Source organism: Sapajus apella, unplaced genomic scaffold (genome assembly GCF_009761245.1).
Source record: "Sapajus apella isolate SASKATOON/1434 unplaced genomic scaffold, GSC_monkey_1.0 scaffold41, whole genome shotgun sequence".
Lineage (NCBI taxonomy): Eukaryota > Metazoa > Chordata > Mammalia > Primates > Cebidae > Sapajus > Sapajus apella.
Window position 1 is genome coordinate 4,858,041 of NW_022436981.1, and position 13,036 is coordinate 4,871,076.

Sequence of the window (13,036 nt, forward strand, 5' to 3'; positions counted from 1 at the left end):
TTCTCCAATATGTATCACCAACTAACAAACTTTGTATGTTGTTTGTTAACTGTTTATCACCTTCCACGAAAAACTTAGTTCTGTGAGTGTAAGAACTTTTGATGGTTTTTCCCCCTGCTGTATTCCCAAAACCTAAAATAGTGCCTGGTATACAGAGGCACTCAATAAATGCCTGCTGAGTGAATAGATCTAGCACATCTGGTTGCTAATACAAACTGAGCCCAGTTTAATGATCCGCTGTCCCACTGACACTAATGAAGTACTAGTTAGTATAGCTATTTTGCGGGAGGATGTCATATAGATGTGTGGCATAGACAATCAGTGCTCCTGAACATCTATGTACTTCCCTACATTTCTTAGCCACCCCTGTGGCTAGGCTAGACCCATGGGACTAATTCCTGAGATACAGAAATTCGAACCAAAGTGGTATGAAACAGAGTCACTGTAACTCCTTCATCCCTTCCTTTCCCTCACACAGCAAACTTAGAAATCACGTGCTGATGTAGTGGAGTCTTGAAGTGAAAGAAGCCTGTATGCCTACTTAGTGAACAGAGAAGAGCCCCTGCCATTTCAAATGACCTTTCACAAACAGGAAATAAACCTTTGCTGTGTTAAGCCAGATGAAGCTGTTATTGCCTTACTGCAGCACAGCATGGCTGATCCTAAATAATAGCAGATCTGCAGTCATTCAATCAAAGGGTATTTCTTAAGCAAATACTATATGCCCTCTCCTATGGCAACAATTATGGTAAGTGCCAGAGAATTTGATACAATTCCTACTCTCAGAGAGTTTACAATTGTGTTTCAGAGACAAGACTAGCATATATTAATAATATAATATAGGAAGAAAGCAAATTACAGGAGCATTTTATAATTCTTAAATGATACGGTACAAGTTCTGAGAGCAACAGGAATTCAGAGAGATAGATTTCAAAGAGATGGGGCTGTAGTAAGGGGAGCTCCTATTGCACAGGCTATAAAGACCCAGAGAGGCAGCTGGGAAATGTGTTGCTGGGGCTCCAAACTTCTTCAACTACTTGCAGAGGGACTATATTTCCCTATTCAACATCTTCCTTTTGATCAGAAAAAAAGGTTAAGATTATTTATAGTTTGGGTTGATTTTATTTGATCTTATTTCAGTATAATATTTAATTTTACTGTAAAGTTAATACATGATCTCAAAAATCCAAACATAACAGGAAAAGGTAAATTGAGTTGTCTCTTCATAAATAACGACTTGTTAGCAGATTTTTTTCCAGAGGTATTTCTTGGCTTGAATACATGCACACTGCAGAGGCCAAGGGGGGCATGGGGGGCATTCCCTTGAACTTCTGAAGGTTCACTCAGAAATCAATTCATAAAAGACAGATTATTCATTCAATGTGTATTGACAAGGATCCTTCATAATGAAGATCCAAAGATACAGGGAAAATTGTCTTATTTTTATGCATAGGTTCAACAAAGTATGAACAGCTGTGTAGAAAGATGACTGGACAATAAGGGTAAGCTATAATGCTAATAGAATAAGAGAAGAAACCCAGCAAGGCCTGTCTGTTCAGATTCTTTTTGGTTCCTTTGTGCAGCATTCCTTCCTACAGGGTAAGAGGAGCCCTCCCGGAATGAGGGTCTTATAACCTACAATCAGATTAAAGTCCTGCCTTTGACAGGTGAAAGGAAGGCAGGAAAAGGTCAGAAAGAAACATTCTATTTTCTGAGACTTGCTCCTGAGGCCTAAAGCACTCCAATATTATAAGAAAAGACTGTAGTAAGGGCCATGGGAGTTATGAACCAGGAACCATATTAACATGTAATAATCACAATGACCACAGAAGCTTCTGAATATGAACACATAGGAATAATTCATAAAATGTCTTTTAACTTTTAAAGTTCTCTTTCCACAGATAAGTGCCCTTTTGTCAACCATGGGATACGAGTTACCTAGAAATGTATTTATATTTAAGAGCTAGGACCCTGAAAAGCCTAATGGTAACTTTAGACATTCTCTAAGAAACAGAGAATCCAAAGTGACTACACTGAAACCCTTGATATAGCAGTCTCCATCATCACATTGTATGAAAATGTATTACCATAACCACAATCACTGGTCAATACAAAAATACAAAATTTTTTCTTTCTTTTTTTTTTTTTTTGGAGACAGAGTCTCACTCTGTCACCCAGGATGGAGAGCAATGGCACCACTGGCTCACTGCAACCTCCACCTTCCAGGTTCAAGCCATTCTCCCGCATTAGCCTCCATAGTAGCTGGGACTATAGGCACCCACCACAATGCCTGGCTAATTTTTATATTTTTAGTAGAGACAGGATTTCGCCATGTTGGCTAGGCTAGTCACAAACTCTTGACCTCAGGTGATCCATCCACTTCTGCCTCCCAAACTGCCGGGATTACAGGCTTGAGCCACCCCACCCAGCCAAAATTTTATTTGAGAAACATGTAACTGGTCAAACAGATCAATAATTAGTAAACCAGAGTCTAGGAACACAGGACTTATGTTTTAAAACTGCAAAGTTTACCAAAACAAAGTCAGCAATGCCAGTGGATTTATAAATGGATACACTGATTTCAGGAAGGCAATTTGGCAAGCCTTAAATTGTCCACACCCTTAATTGACCTTTTAATTAAATTTCTGGGGTTAGCACAAAAATATCTTACATGCAGGAAAACTAAAACCTTGATGCACTACAACGTTTATTCCAACTCTAAGAGCTAACACTACACACACATATACTTACAATGGAAACCCTACAAATGTCAGAGGATATAATCAATGGGATTTTATTCTGTTATTGACAAGATATTCACAACATTAATTATCTACAATGCAATTTTAATTTAAAAATATATAAAATTATCATGTAAAAAACAATTAATAGGCCGGGCACGGTGGCTCACGCCTGTAATCCCAGCACTTTGGGAGGCCGAGGCGGGTGGATCACAAGGTCAAGAGATCGAGACCATCCTGGTCAACATGGTGAAATCCCGTCTCTACTAAAACTACAAAAAATTAGCTGGGCATGGTGGTGCGTGCCTGTAATCCCAGCTACTCAGGAGGCTGAGGCAGGAGAATTGCCTGAACCTAGGAGGCGGAGGTTGTGGTGAGCCGAGATCGCACCATTGCACTCCAGCCTGGGTAACAAGAGGGAAACTCTGTCTCAAAAAAAAAAAAAAAAAAAAAAAATTAATATAAAGAGGGGTGATGGACTTATGGGTGTTTTTCCCACTTTTTCGTGTAAAATTTATTCATTTACTAATAAATAATTTTTAAAAGGACATTTAACCCTGGAACATGCAAATATGTTATGTTCCATGGCAAAAGGGAATTAAGATGCAGATGGAATTAATGTTGCTAATCAGTTGACCTTAAAATAGGGAGATTATCGTGGATTATCTGGCCCAGTGTAATCACAAGCATCCTTCAAATTATAAGAGGATGGCAGAAGAAGAGGTCCGAATGACGTGATATGAGAACTAACCCACCATGGCTGGGTTTAAAAATGAAGGAAGTGGGCATGAGCTATGATATGTGGGTGGCCTCTAGATTCTTGGAACTAATTATCTTCAAGTTGGGCCTTTGACCACTAGATAAATATCATCCTGGCAATCAAAAGTATTTGTATGATCATGAAGAGTGCTTATGTTTAATATCAAGTAAAATGCCATGTAGAGAATTAAGAAAATTATCCACGATTCCAGATATTGAAGGAGGAGGAGGAGGAGGAGGAGGAGGAGAAAAAGAGGAATAAGAAGAGAAAGAAGAGGGGGATGAGGAGGAATAAAAATAAATATAAAAAAAATGTTTGCAAAGTTTATCTCCTTTGGAGAGTTTCATATAGTTAGAAATTAAGGTAATTTTTAAATACTTTTCCTACTTTTCTCTTGTCCAATATTCTAAATCAATGGGAATGTTCACTTAAAAATCAATAATTTTCTTCAAATAGCAAGGCCTGAAAATAACTATCTTTAATTTTGCCCCTTGACCACTAGATAAAATATCATCCTGACAAGAAGACTTTCAATGAGCACTCAGATAATGCATTCCATTTAAATGGACTTCACCTTTCTGCGTCTCTCCTGTACACTTCATTGTCCCCACTGAAACCACAGTTTTCTACCTGTTCTTCAGATCTCAGTTGCGATCTCCATATACAACCAAGACTGCCACAAATCCTGATTTCCCCTATTTGTCACTGTTAAATTCTCATCAGGCATCATTTCCCTTTTCGAAACAAAAGACAAACCAAAACAATAGGTAAAATGTCCAATCTCAAGTCTGGAATTTCTCTGAAGACCTGACAAACCATCCAAGTAAAACATAGTCCTGGCAAGAGATTAGGACAGACAGGCCTTAACTCTTGTGTTATTGGTAAAGAGTCAGAAAAGAAAATGCTCATTTGTTAAGTATCAGTACTCTCTTTCCAAATTCTTCTTGACTGACCTTTGGAATGGGAGCATGTGACAGGCTGAATAATGCACTCCACCTAAATATCCATATTCTAAACCTCAGAACATGCTAATATGTTATGTTCCAGGCAAAAAGAATTAAGATGCAGATGGAATTAATGTTGCTAACCAGTTAACCTTAGAAATAGGGAGATTATTATGTATTATCTGGCCTAATGTAATCACAAGAGTCTTAAAAGTATAAGAGGATGGCAGAATAAGAGGTCCAAATGATGTGAGAACTCAACCCACCATGACTGACTTTGAAAATGAAGGAAGTGGGCATAAGCTATGATATGCGGTGGCCTCTAGGATCTTGGAAAGGTAAGACGACAGATTATCTCTAGAGCCTTAAGAAAGCAACACAGCCTTGCTGACTCCTGAAGTTTCACTGAACCTTCTATTTTAGCCTAGTAAAGCTGTGTCAGACTTCTGACTTTCAGAACCATGAGATAATAAATTGTGTTGCTTTAAGCGACTAAATTTGTAGTAAATTTTTAGAGCAGCAATAGAAAACTAATATGGAACTTATAAAGTAACCGAATGAGACACAGGGCAAATAATAGGCCAATTCAGTTTCCACTAAAGTCAAAGAAAGTGGCTGAAGTACCTCAAAATTGGCCCACTGCCAGACCAAATGATTGCTGAAGAAGATAAAATCTTCTTTGGATATTTTACAATAGGATGAAGGCTGGAGAATGCAGCTAGAACATCACTCTACAACAGTGTCTCAACTAAGGCAATTTTGTCCCCCAGAAAACACTTAGTAATGTCTGGAGATATTTTTCATTGCCACAACCAGGAGGGGGCTGCTACTGGCATCTAGTGAGTAGCAGTTAGGGATGCTGTTAAGCATTCTGTAGTACACAGGACAGCCCTACATCATAGAGGAATCTCGAAATGTCAAAAATGCTGAGGTTGAGAAACCCTGGTCTAAGAAAATGCTGGGCAACTCTATCCTTGTTTAATAAGGAAGGTATTCCTTATTAAACATTCTAGGGAGGTAGACGCATGAGAAATAAAAGGAAGAACATTTTGATAATTAACTCAGTTGTGATGTCTACCTCACAGTGTAGCTTTCTCTAACATGAAAACTCAAACACTGCTAAATAACTCCCCGCCAGGGATGCTGAAAAAGGGATGAGTGTGGTTGAACTCTCAGGTCCCATCTTTATGTAAGATATATGATTCTCATTAAAAGTATCTGCAAAAACTTTCCTGCTCAATACTTGCTAATTTGAAACCAAGAAAGAGAAAAGATAATATCTACTCTTATTATTTTCTCTCTACCATATTAGCTACTTGGACATTATCTCAAATGTATAGCACTCAAGTGACTTCTGCAGAAGTGTCCAAAGCCTCTTATATGGGGGACAGTAGCCACAACTCTTGCATAATCATTTCACAACCTAAGAAAAGAAGTACGGTCAAAAGAGCAAAATAAGAAACAGTTCCCTATTTTGGAAGTAGTTTAATAACACAGTCATTTATAAGTACAAGTAGTGTACTGAAAACCTGCAAGTAACAAATAATTAATTGATTCTACTCACGATTTTGGAAATTGGAACTAATCTGCATCTAATGTGCAAATGTCCAGATGTTTGGTGTTCTATATGGCTTAAAAGTCATAAAAGGTAAAAATTGTCTAAGATCACTGGACAGCTTGCTGCTATACTGAAAGTTCTTGATCTTACTCTTAAGATTCAATCCTCCAATCTGCCTGCCTAGATAGGCCAACCTGGCACTGTGACCTCAGCTACTGTCTTCTCTACAGCCTTACAATGAGTTTAAAGCTTCAGAAGAATGATTTTTCTAGAGTAACTGTGGCTTCTCCTTAAAGGATTAGAGATCCCTGCATTATGAAAAATGAAAGTCACAATCGACCCCTGCCCTTAACAGATGAAACACAGTGGAAGAAAAAGAAACACACATACACACAAATACACACACCCCATGTATGCAAATTACTCACAATAGTAAAAGTAAGTGGATCTGTTGACTGTTGTATGCATAAATAGCTACATGGTGGTTAGGTTAAGGTCATGGGTATATTTCTTGAGAAAACTTACCTTGTGTTAGAATAATAAAGTGGTTTAGAAATCCAGCTCCAGTTTCTGGCTGCCAAGGTTTGAATCTTGAATCTGCTGCTTACTAGTTTGGTGACTGCAGTTAAGTTCTTGCCTAATTTCTGCTTTTCTCTCCTCATCTGTGAAAGGGGAACCCCGATAATGGGGTAGTTATGGGGATATGAGCCCTTGGAGGAATGCTATTACTATTACCCAAAGTCTACCAATTGCTGCTCAGCCCAGGAATCTGTTGTGCAGGTGCAAGCCACAGTGACTGGGGTGTGGAGGAACCTGGGGGGCACCGGACACAGAGTGTACAAGCAACAGGCACAAATTCTCTCCCGCTAACAAACTCAGTGTCCATGTTCTCCAGGAGGCTGCAGTATTAAACTGACATACATGCCCCAATACAGCAGAAAATACTGAAAGAAGCAGGAAAAATGATAATGGAGGCCATGGAAGGAATGCAGTTCTGAGAAGAGCTGTTAGCTCCCTAAAACATCCAAATGCACCAGTGCCCATTCCACAGGCAAGATTAGAAATGAAGTGCTATCCCTCAAACTTTACCCACCCACTTATCTGATTTCATATGTACAAACTAAAATGAATAAAATAAGGAAGAAAAATAAGATAGTGTTTGTACGACAGTTAGCAATCATGATAACTTACTCTGTGGTAGGTACCCTTCTAAAAATATAAATGAACTCATTTAGTCCTCAGAGTTCTTCAATATACAGCTGAGAAAATGAAGACAAAGAGGTTAAATAACATGCCCAAGGTCACAGAGACAGGAAGTAGCTAAATCAGGATCTGAACCTACACCCTGACTCTAAAGTAGGAAGTCTTAAGCTCGGCCCTACTGACACTTGGGGCTGATAAGTCTTGGTTGTGGGAGCTGTCCTATGCATTGCAGGGTGTTTAGCAGCATCCCTGGCCTCTATCCACTAGATGCCATTGGCACACCCCAGTTGTGGCAACTAAATAGTATGTCTCCAGACATTGCCAAATGTCCCCTGGAGTAGGGGCAAAAATCATCTTCAGCTGAAAACCACTGCTCTCAAGCTGTATATTGAACAGTTCTCCTGTAAATGAACAGGAAGAATCTAACTGGAAAATAAGCCCTGAAAGTAAATTTAAAAACACAATGGATTGGCCAAGAAAAATCTAAAGACATCTTCAGTTATAAGAAAAAAGTATAACATCTTAGAGAATAGGAGGTCAGCCTCCCACTGCATTCTGCACCAGTTAGACCACATCTTGTTGAATTGGTGGGGCTTTAAGTCTTTTAACAAGTAAAGGTTCATGCCAAGAGACAACAACCCCAAAATAACCAGAATGATGAGGGAACAAGGCAGCAAGTCACAGGAGGAGCTGCTGAACAAATGAGGAATGTTTACTATGCGGAAAACTCAGACAGCATGTGACAGCCATAGTTCTGTGCAAAAAGGTCCTAAACATGTTCTATGTGGGCCCAGATTGCACAGCTCCATCAACAGGAGCTTTTCAACAATTAGCAATATCCTGTTTATCGGAGGAGCAGTGAAAGTACAGGTCTGGGGACTACTAGCAGGGGTAGAGATTCCTGGAATAGAGATTTTTGCATTAGATGAGGGTGAAAGTGTTAACAGACAAGCTGCACTTGATTGCCCTAAACCTGAAGTTAAAAATCAAAAGTCTACAAGGGCCAGTCAGGTAATTTAAATCAATCAAACAGGTCCATGCAATAGAATAAAGATTGGTGTGGATTGCAGCAGACTGGATCATCCAAAGGAGGCGACTAGCACTCTATTCCAGTTAATGGCTTCCATGTAGGAATGGCAGCTCCGTGTCACTAGATCAACCGGTTGTTTCTAAGAAAAGCTGGAAAATTACATTTGGATGTAATATCCACTGACTTTTAACGGAGCAACCGATTCAACATTTCAAAACATGAGTCAAACAAATGATTTCTGGCTTCAAGGAGACATGTAACCTCTCCCTTAATGACCCAACCACCCCACTCCCCAACCCTAAGGGAAATATGGTGGTAGATATGGTAAGAGATAAATCATACAGCTCCCAGAATTACTATCACATTTTGTCTGCAATTTGAATCACCAGACTGGCCACTTCAAGCTGAAATTCAGACACACTGACCAGTAAATAATTCAGGGGATCTGGCAAGTTAACATGTAATAGAGACTATTAAGTCACGAGCTGACATTTCCACTGCACACAACATAAATGAGGAAGGGCTTGTTTTCCTCTAAGCAGGCGTATCTCCTTTTAGTAAGTTGCACATCAAAACCAGACAAGAAAGAGAAATAGAGTTGTCTCACTGCGTTAGTTGTCCTAGCTCTGTGAAGAACATCGCCACCCTAGTTGGTAAACAACTTTAAAGCTTCCTGACTCTCTAGAACTTAGTGATCAATGAGGGAACATGCAAGACCTTCCTCTGAGAGAGAATGCTTCACTAAGGGAAACAACCCTATTCAACTCTGGTCCACAGCCTTCTCCAGAAATGTTGCTGCCATAGAGATATTTTCAATTATCTATAAATCTTTGCAGTCACAGACATCTGCATGGCCACAGCCAGGACAAAGGCAAATCTGTCCAAAATATTTATTTTTTTCTCATTCCCAGCTTTAATTATTTTATTTTTGGAATTTTTATCTGAGCATATTCAACTTTAGAAATTAAACCAGCTATTAGTTTAGAAGTAATTTCCCTGCATTCTGTGATGACTTGTTTTATTGGTAACTCTTGGTTAAGAGTTTCCAATTCTCTGAACAGAGAGAGGAGAGAGAGAGAGAGGGAGGGAGGGAGAGAGGGCCTGACTCTGCCCCTAGCTCCGAGTTCTTGGAGTTGCCTCCTTCCCTTCGGGAAGAGGTTTGGGAGAACTGATGTCGAATCTCGTCACCCTCCCCGGGTCTCCGCACGAGGATCCTAGCGCTGTTTCCTAGGGCAGCAGGGTCGGCGAGTCCAGGAATGGCCTGCAGGGCGGGTGCGGCTCAGCTAAGTCCACCCCGGCCCGAGGTCCCGGCCTCCACCGAGCCGACAGTGCCTCCCGCGCCCGGCGCGCCCCGCCCCCTTGCTCCCGCTCCCGCTCCCGCTCCCGCCCCCTTGCTCCCGCTCCCGCTCCCTTGCTCCCGCTCCCTTGCTCCCGCTCCCTTGCTCCCGCTCCCGCTCCCACCTGGGCCCCGGGGCACCTCCTCACCCAAGCGCGGCGCGGTGCGGCGCGGCACTGCTCGCGGGAACCCGGGTCTGTGGTCGCGTTCCACCGCGCACCAAAGCGACCCGAGCGCCCCAAACCCGACCGCCTCTTGCCGCCAGCACTGCAAGTCTCCGGCCAGCTGCTGTCCCCGTGGTTGCCGGCAGAGCAGCTCCGTCGGGCAGGTGGGCTGCACGCCGACTGTGTCTTGGGACCGCCCCGCGCGGCTTTGTGGCCCGGACCCTCTCCTTCCCGGCCGCTGCCGGAGGAGGGAGCGGGGAGGAGCCTCGGCCTCCCACTAGCTGCGGCGGCTTCCGACGCGAAGGCGCTCGGGCGCACCCGGCACCCTCCTCACCCACCTGGACCCGCAATTAACTTAGCCAGCCGGGACGAAGCCAGGTAGTGCCCGGGTGGTGCCTCGCTTGCCAGCTCCGGTCCGCAGACCTGATACGATCAGATTTGTTCCCGGCCGAATTCGCCCCACATCAGGCCGGTTTTGCTTGTTTCATCACGCTCTCTGAATACACTGAATTCCTCCGACCTTCTATAATCCGCAGTGCGCTGCGCATTTTCCGCACTCCGGCACGTTGTACACCGAGCACCAATTCCGCAGTGGTGTGGGCCGCGCTTCAGATTGGAAGGCCTGGCACTGTGTCGGTGTCATTTCTCCCTGGAAATGACAGTGCAGGGCAATCAGGAGTAGCACTCATGGTCTGAGGAGAAATGGAGCTAGAAGGAGCCGTTCTATAGCTCAGTTGAACACAGTTTTATTCGGGGTTTAGCTGAAACTCCTTCCTTCATTTTCCAATGCTTTCTCTTCAATCCACTTTCTAATAAATTAAAAACACACTTGCTTAAAACTTCAGTTACAAATTCGGGAAAAGTAGTTTGAAATTTATGTGTGGTGTTATTAAAATTTTATATTTTTAAATCGTGGTTTGTTTTTTGGTGAGGTGCCAGAACTGGAGATGAAATTTTGTTTATTTTGATTTTGAGTACTCTGCAGTAACACGGCCTGAGTTTTAGCTTGTTTCCCCCACTTATGAGTGGTGTGACCTTGGGAAAGTTCATCATCTCTCCTTCTCCGTTTCCTCATCCATAAAATCAAGAAAATCAAAATCAGTCGGTCAGAGGCAGCTTGTGGGCATGAAAGTGAATACATGTGAAATGCTTAGGACAGAGCTTGGCCTATGGGAAACATCCATTCAATGTGTGTTATCTAATATTAACAGCTTAATGAAGCAGTGACTCATTTAAACTAACAATAGTTTTTAAAAATTTTTTTAAATGAAATTATCTGTCCAGTGGCATTGTCTTGTACTTCCTGGACTAATTCCCTGTAAAACAAATGGCCGACAAATATCAATTTAAAAGGCTATATTATGCCCTACCAAAGAGATCTCTCATGTCTTCCTTTGACTTTACGGCAAAGATGAAGTTGAAGTTGAAGACCTAACACCACACTAAAAACGTGGTAAGCTTTGAGAACAACTCCTAAAAACAAGTATACACATTATGTTGACTTCTCTCATTGCCAGCAACATGTCATCTTCCATTGTCATTAGGCCATATTCTCGAAGCAGTCCCACAGCAGTTGGCATTTGACTGGTTAGTGCTCTGAGAAGGTGCCCAGTGAAGAGTGCCCAGATTTAGCAAATAAAAATGCAGAACACTCAGTGAAATTTGAATTTCAGATAAACAACAAATAGTGTTTTAGTATAAATACGTCTCGTGCAATATTGGGGACATATACTAAAAAGTCATTTATTGTTTATCTGAAATTCAGATTTAACTGGGCTTCCTGTGTTATATCTGGCAACCCAGTAAGTGGAATTAATAAAGAATATTTCTCACATTCCAAGTGGATAAGTCAACACAGACGTACAGATTATAAGGTGAGACTGATATGGGTTATGTTTTAGTTTTCATAAGTTGGTTCTTTGTTATTCTATTTCTTACTTAATTCCTCCTCTCATTTCCCATCGAAATAGCAGTACTTATTTCCTGTTTAATATGAGTGAAACTGATGGCTCAGCTCTTCCCTTCAATCAAGATGTTACAGTAAATCGTAATAATGTGCTCAATTTCTTTTTCTTTTCTGGTGTTGTTGTTTATTTGTTTAAAGACGTGGTTTCAATCCGTCACCCAGCCTGGAGTGCAGTGGCGTGATCACAGCTTACTGCAGCCTTGACCTCCCAGGCTTAAGAAATCCTCCTACCTTACCTTCCCAAGTAGCTGGGATCACAGACACATACCACCACACCAAGCTAAATTTTTATTTGTATTTTTTGTAGAGACGGTGTCTCACTGTGTTGCCCAGGTTGGTCCTGAACTCCTAGGCTCAAGTGATCTTCCTGCATCAGTGCTGGGATTACAGGTGTGAGCCACTGTGCCTTGCCACGTGCTCGATGTTTCTTTAAATTAGAATAGTGTTAATTGAGGTGAGGACCAGCTGTATGTCAGGTACCATTTCAAGGATGAATAAAACACAGTCCATCCCTGGAAGATAAGGGAAAAACAACGTAAAGTGCTACCCTATTAGGCAAATACAGAGTACTGTGGGAGTTCAGCAAGGTGAGTTACTAATTATCCTGAGAAAGATGTGGGAGTCAAGGACACCTCACTGTGTGGGACCCAAAGAAAAGTGGCTCCAACTCGGATAAGCAGGAGAGGTCCCAGAATGGTAGGAGTGTCGAGGCTAGGAAGCAACTCATCCTGATTGCAGTAGGAAGACTGGAGGGAGAAATAGAGTTCAATAAAATCAAAAGCATGACTAGGAACTTGGAAACCCTTGAGGTTGTTAGAAGGTAACAGAATGCAAAGAAAAAAAAATTTATGGTTAAATTATTTCCATCTAAAATATAAAGTTAAAATTAAAACTAGGATCTTCAAGAGAGAAAGTGTCCAGGAAAGGCCTGATGCAAGTGTGATGTACCTAAAATGAATTGATTTTGAGCTACTAGTGGTGTCTCAAACACGAGATCCCATTTAAATCTGAAATCTGAATGTTCTCCAAATGACCCAGAGCAGAAAGCATAATCAAGCCCTCCCCTAGATTATAGGGAGCAATAGTCACATAGTCTAATAGCAGAAACACTGCCTATTGTTTTTTTGTTTTTAGATTCACCTCATAAACAAGTCAAAGAAGAACTATGACTATAAAAGAAAATGTAAATATAATTAACTTTTTTAATGCACAGTGTAAACGTCAATAGGTAGAAAGGGGTAGGAGCAGGAGCAGGGTGGAGAGAAGGGTGGGGTACTAAGGTTCCCATTTTAGAAAGTGACAGTCAAAAGATACTGTCTGGTTGACAGAAGAGG

The 13,036-nt window shown here is 41.4% G+C and overlaps 1 protein-coding gene across 2 annotated transcripts in view; it reads right to left on the bottom strand.

The window, feature by feature from the left end:
* PLA2G7 (phospholipase A2 group VII) overlaps positions 1-9,985 on the bottom strand; it is a 31,788-nt gene extending 21,803 nt beyond the window's left edge. The window contains exons 1-2 of one of the 2 annotated variants that reach the window (XM_032299609.1): positions 9,722-9,985; positions 6,529-6,665 (exon numbers count right to left, since the gene is read on the bottom strand). The gene's annotated coding sequence lies outside the window, so the exon portion shown is untranslated. Of the gene's footprint in view, positions 1-6,528; positions 9,258-9,721 lie in introns of those variants that run through there. The other variant, XM_032299610.1, reaches the window with a different exon arrangement.
* Positions 9,986-13,036: the final 3,051 nt, after the last annotated feature.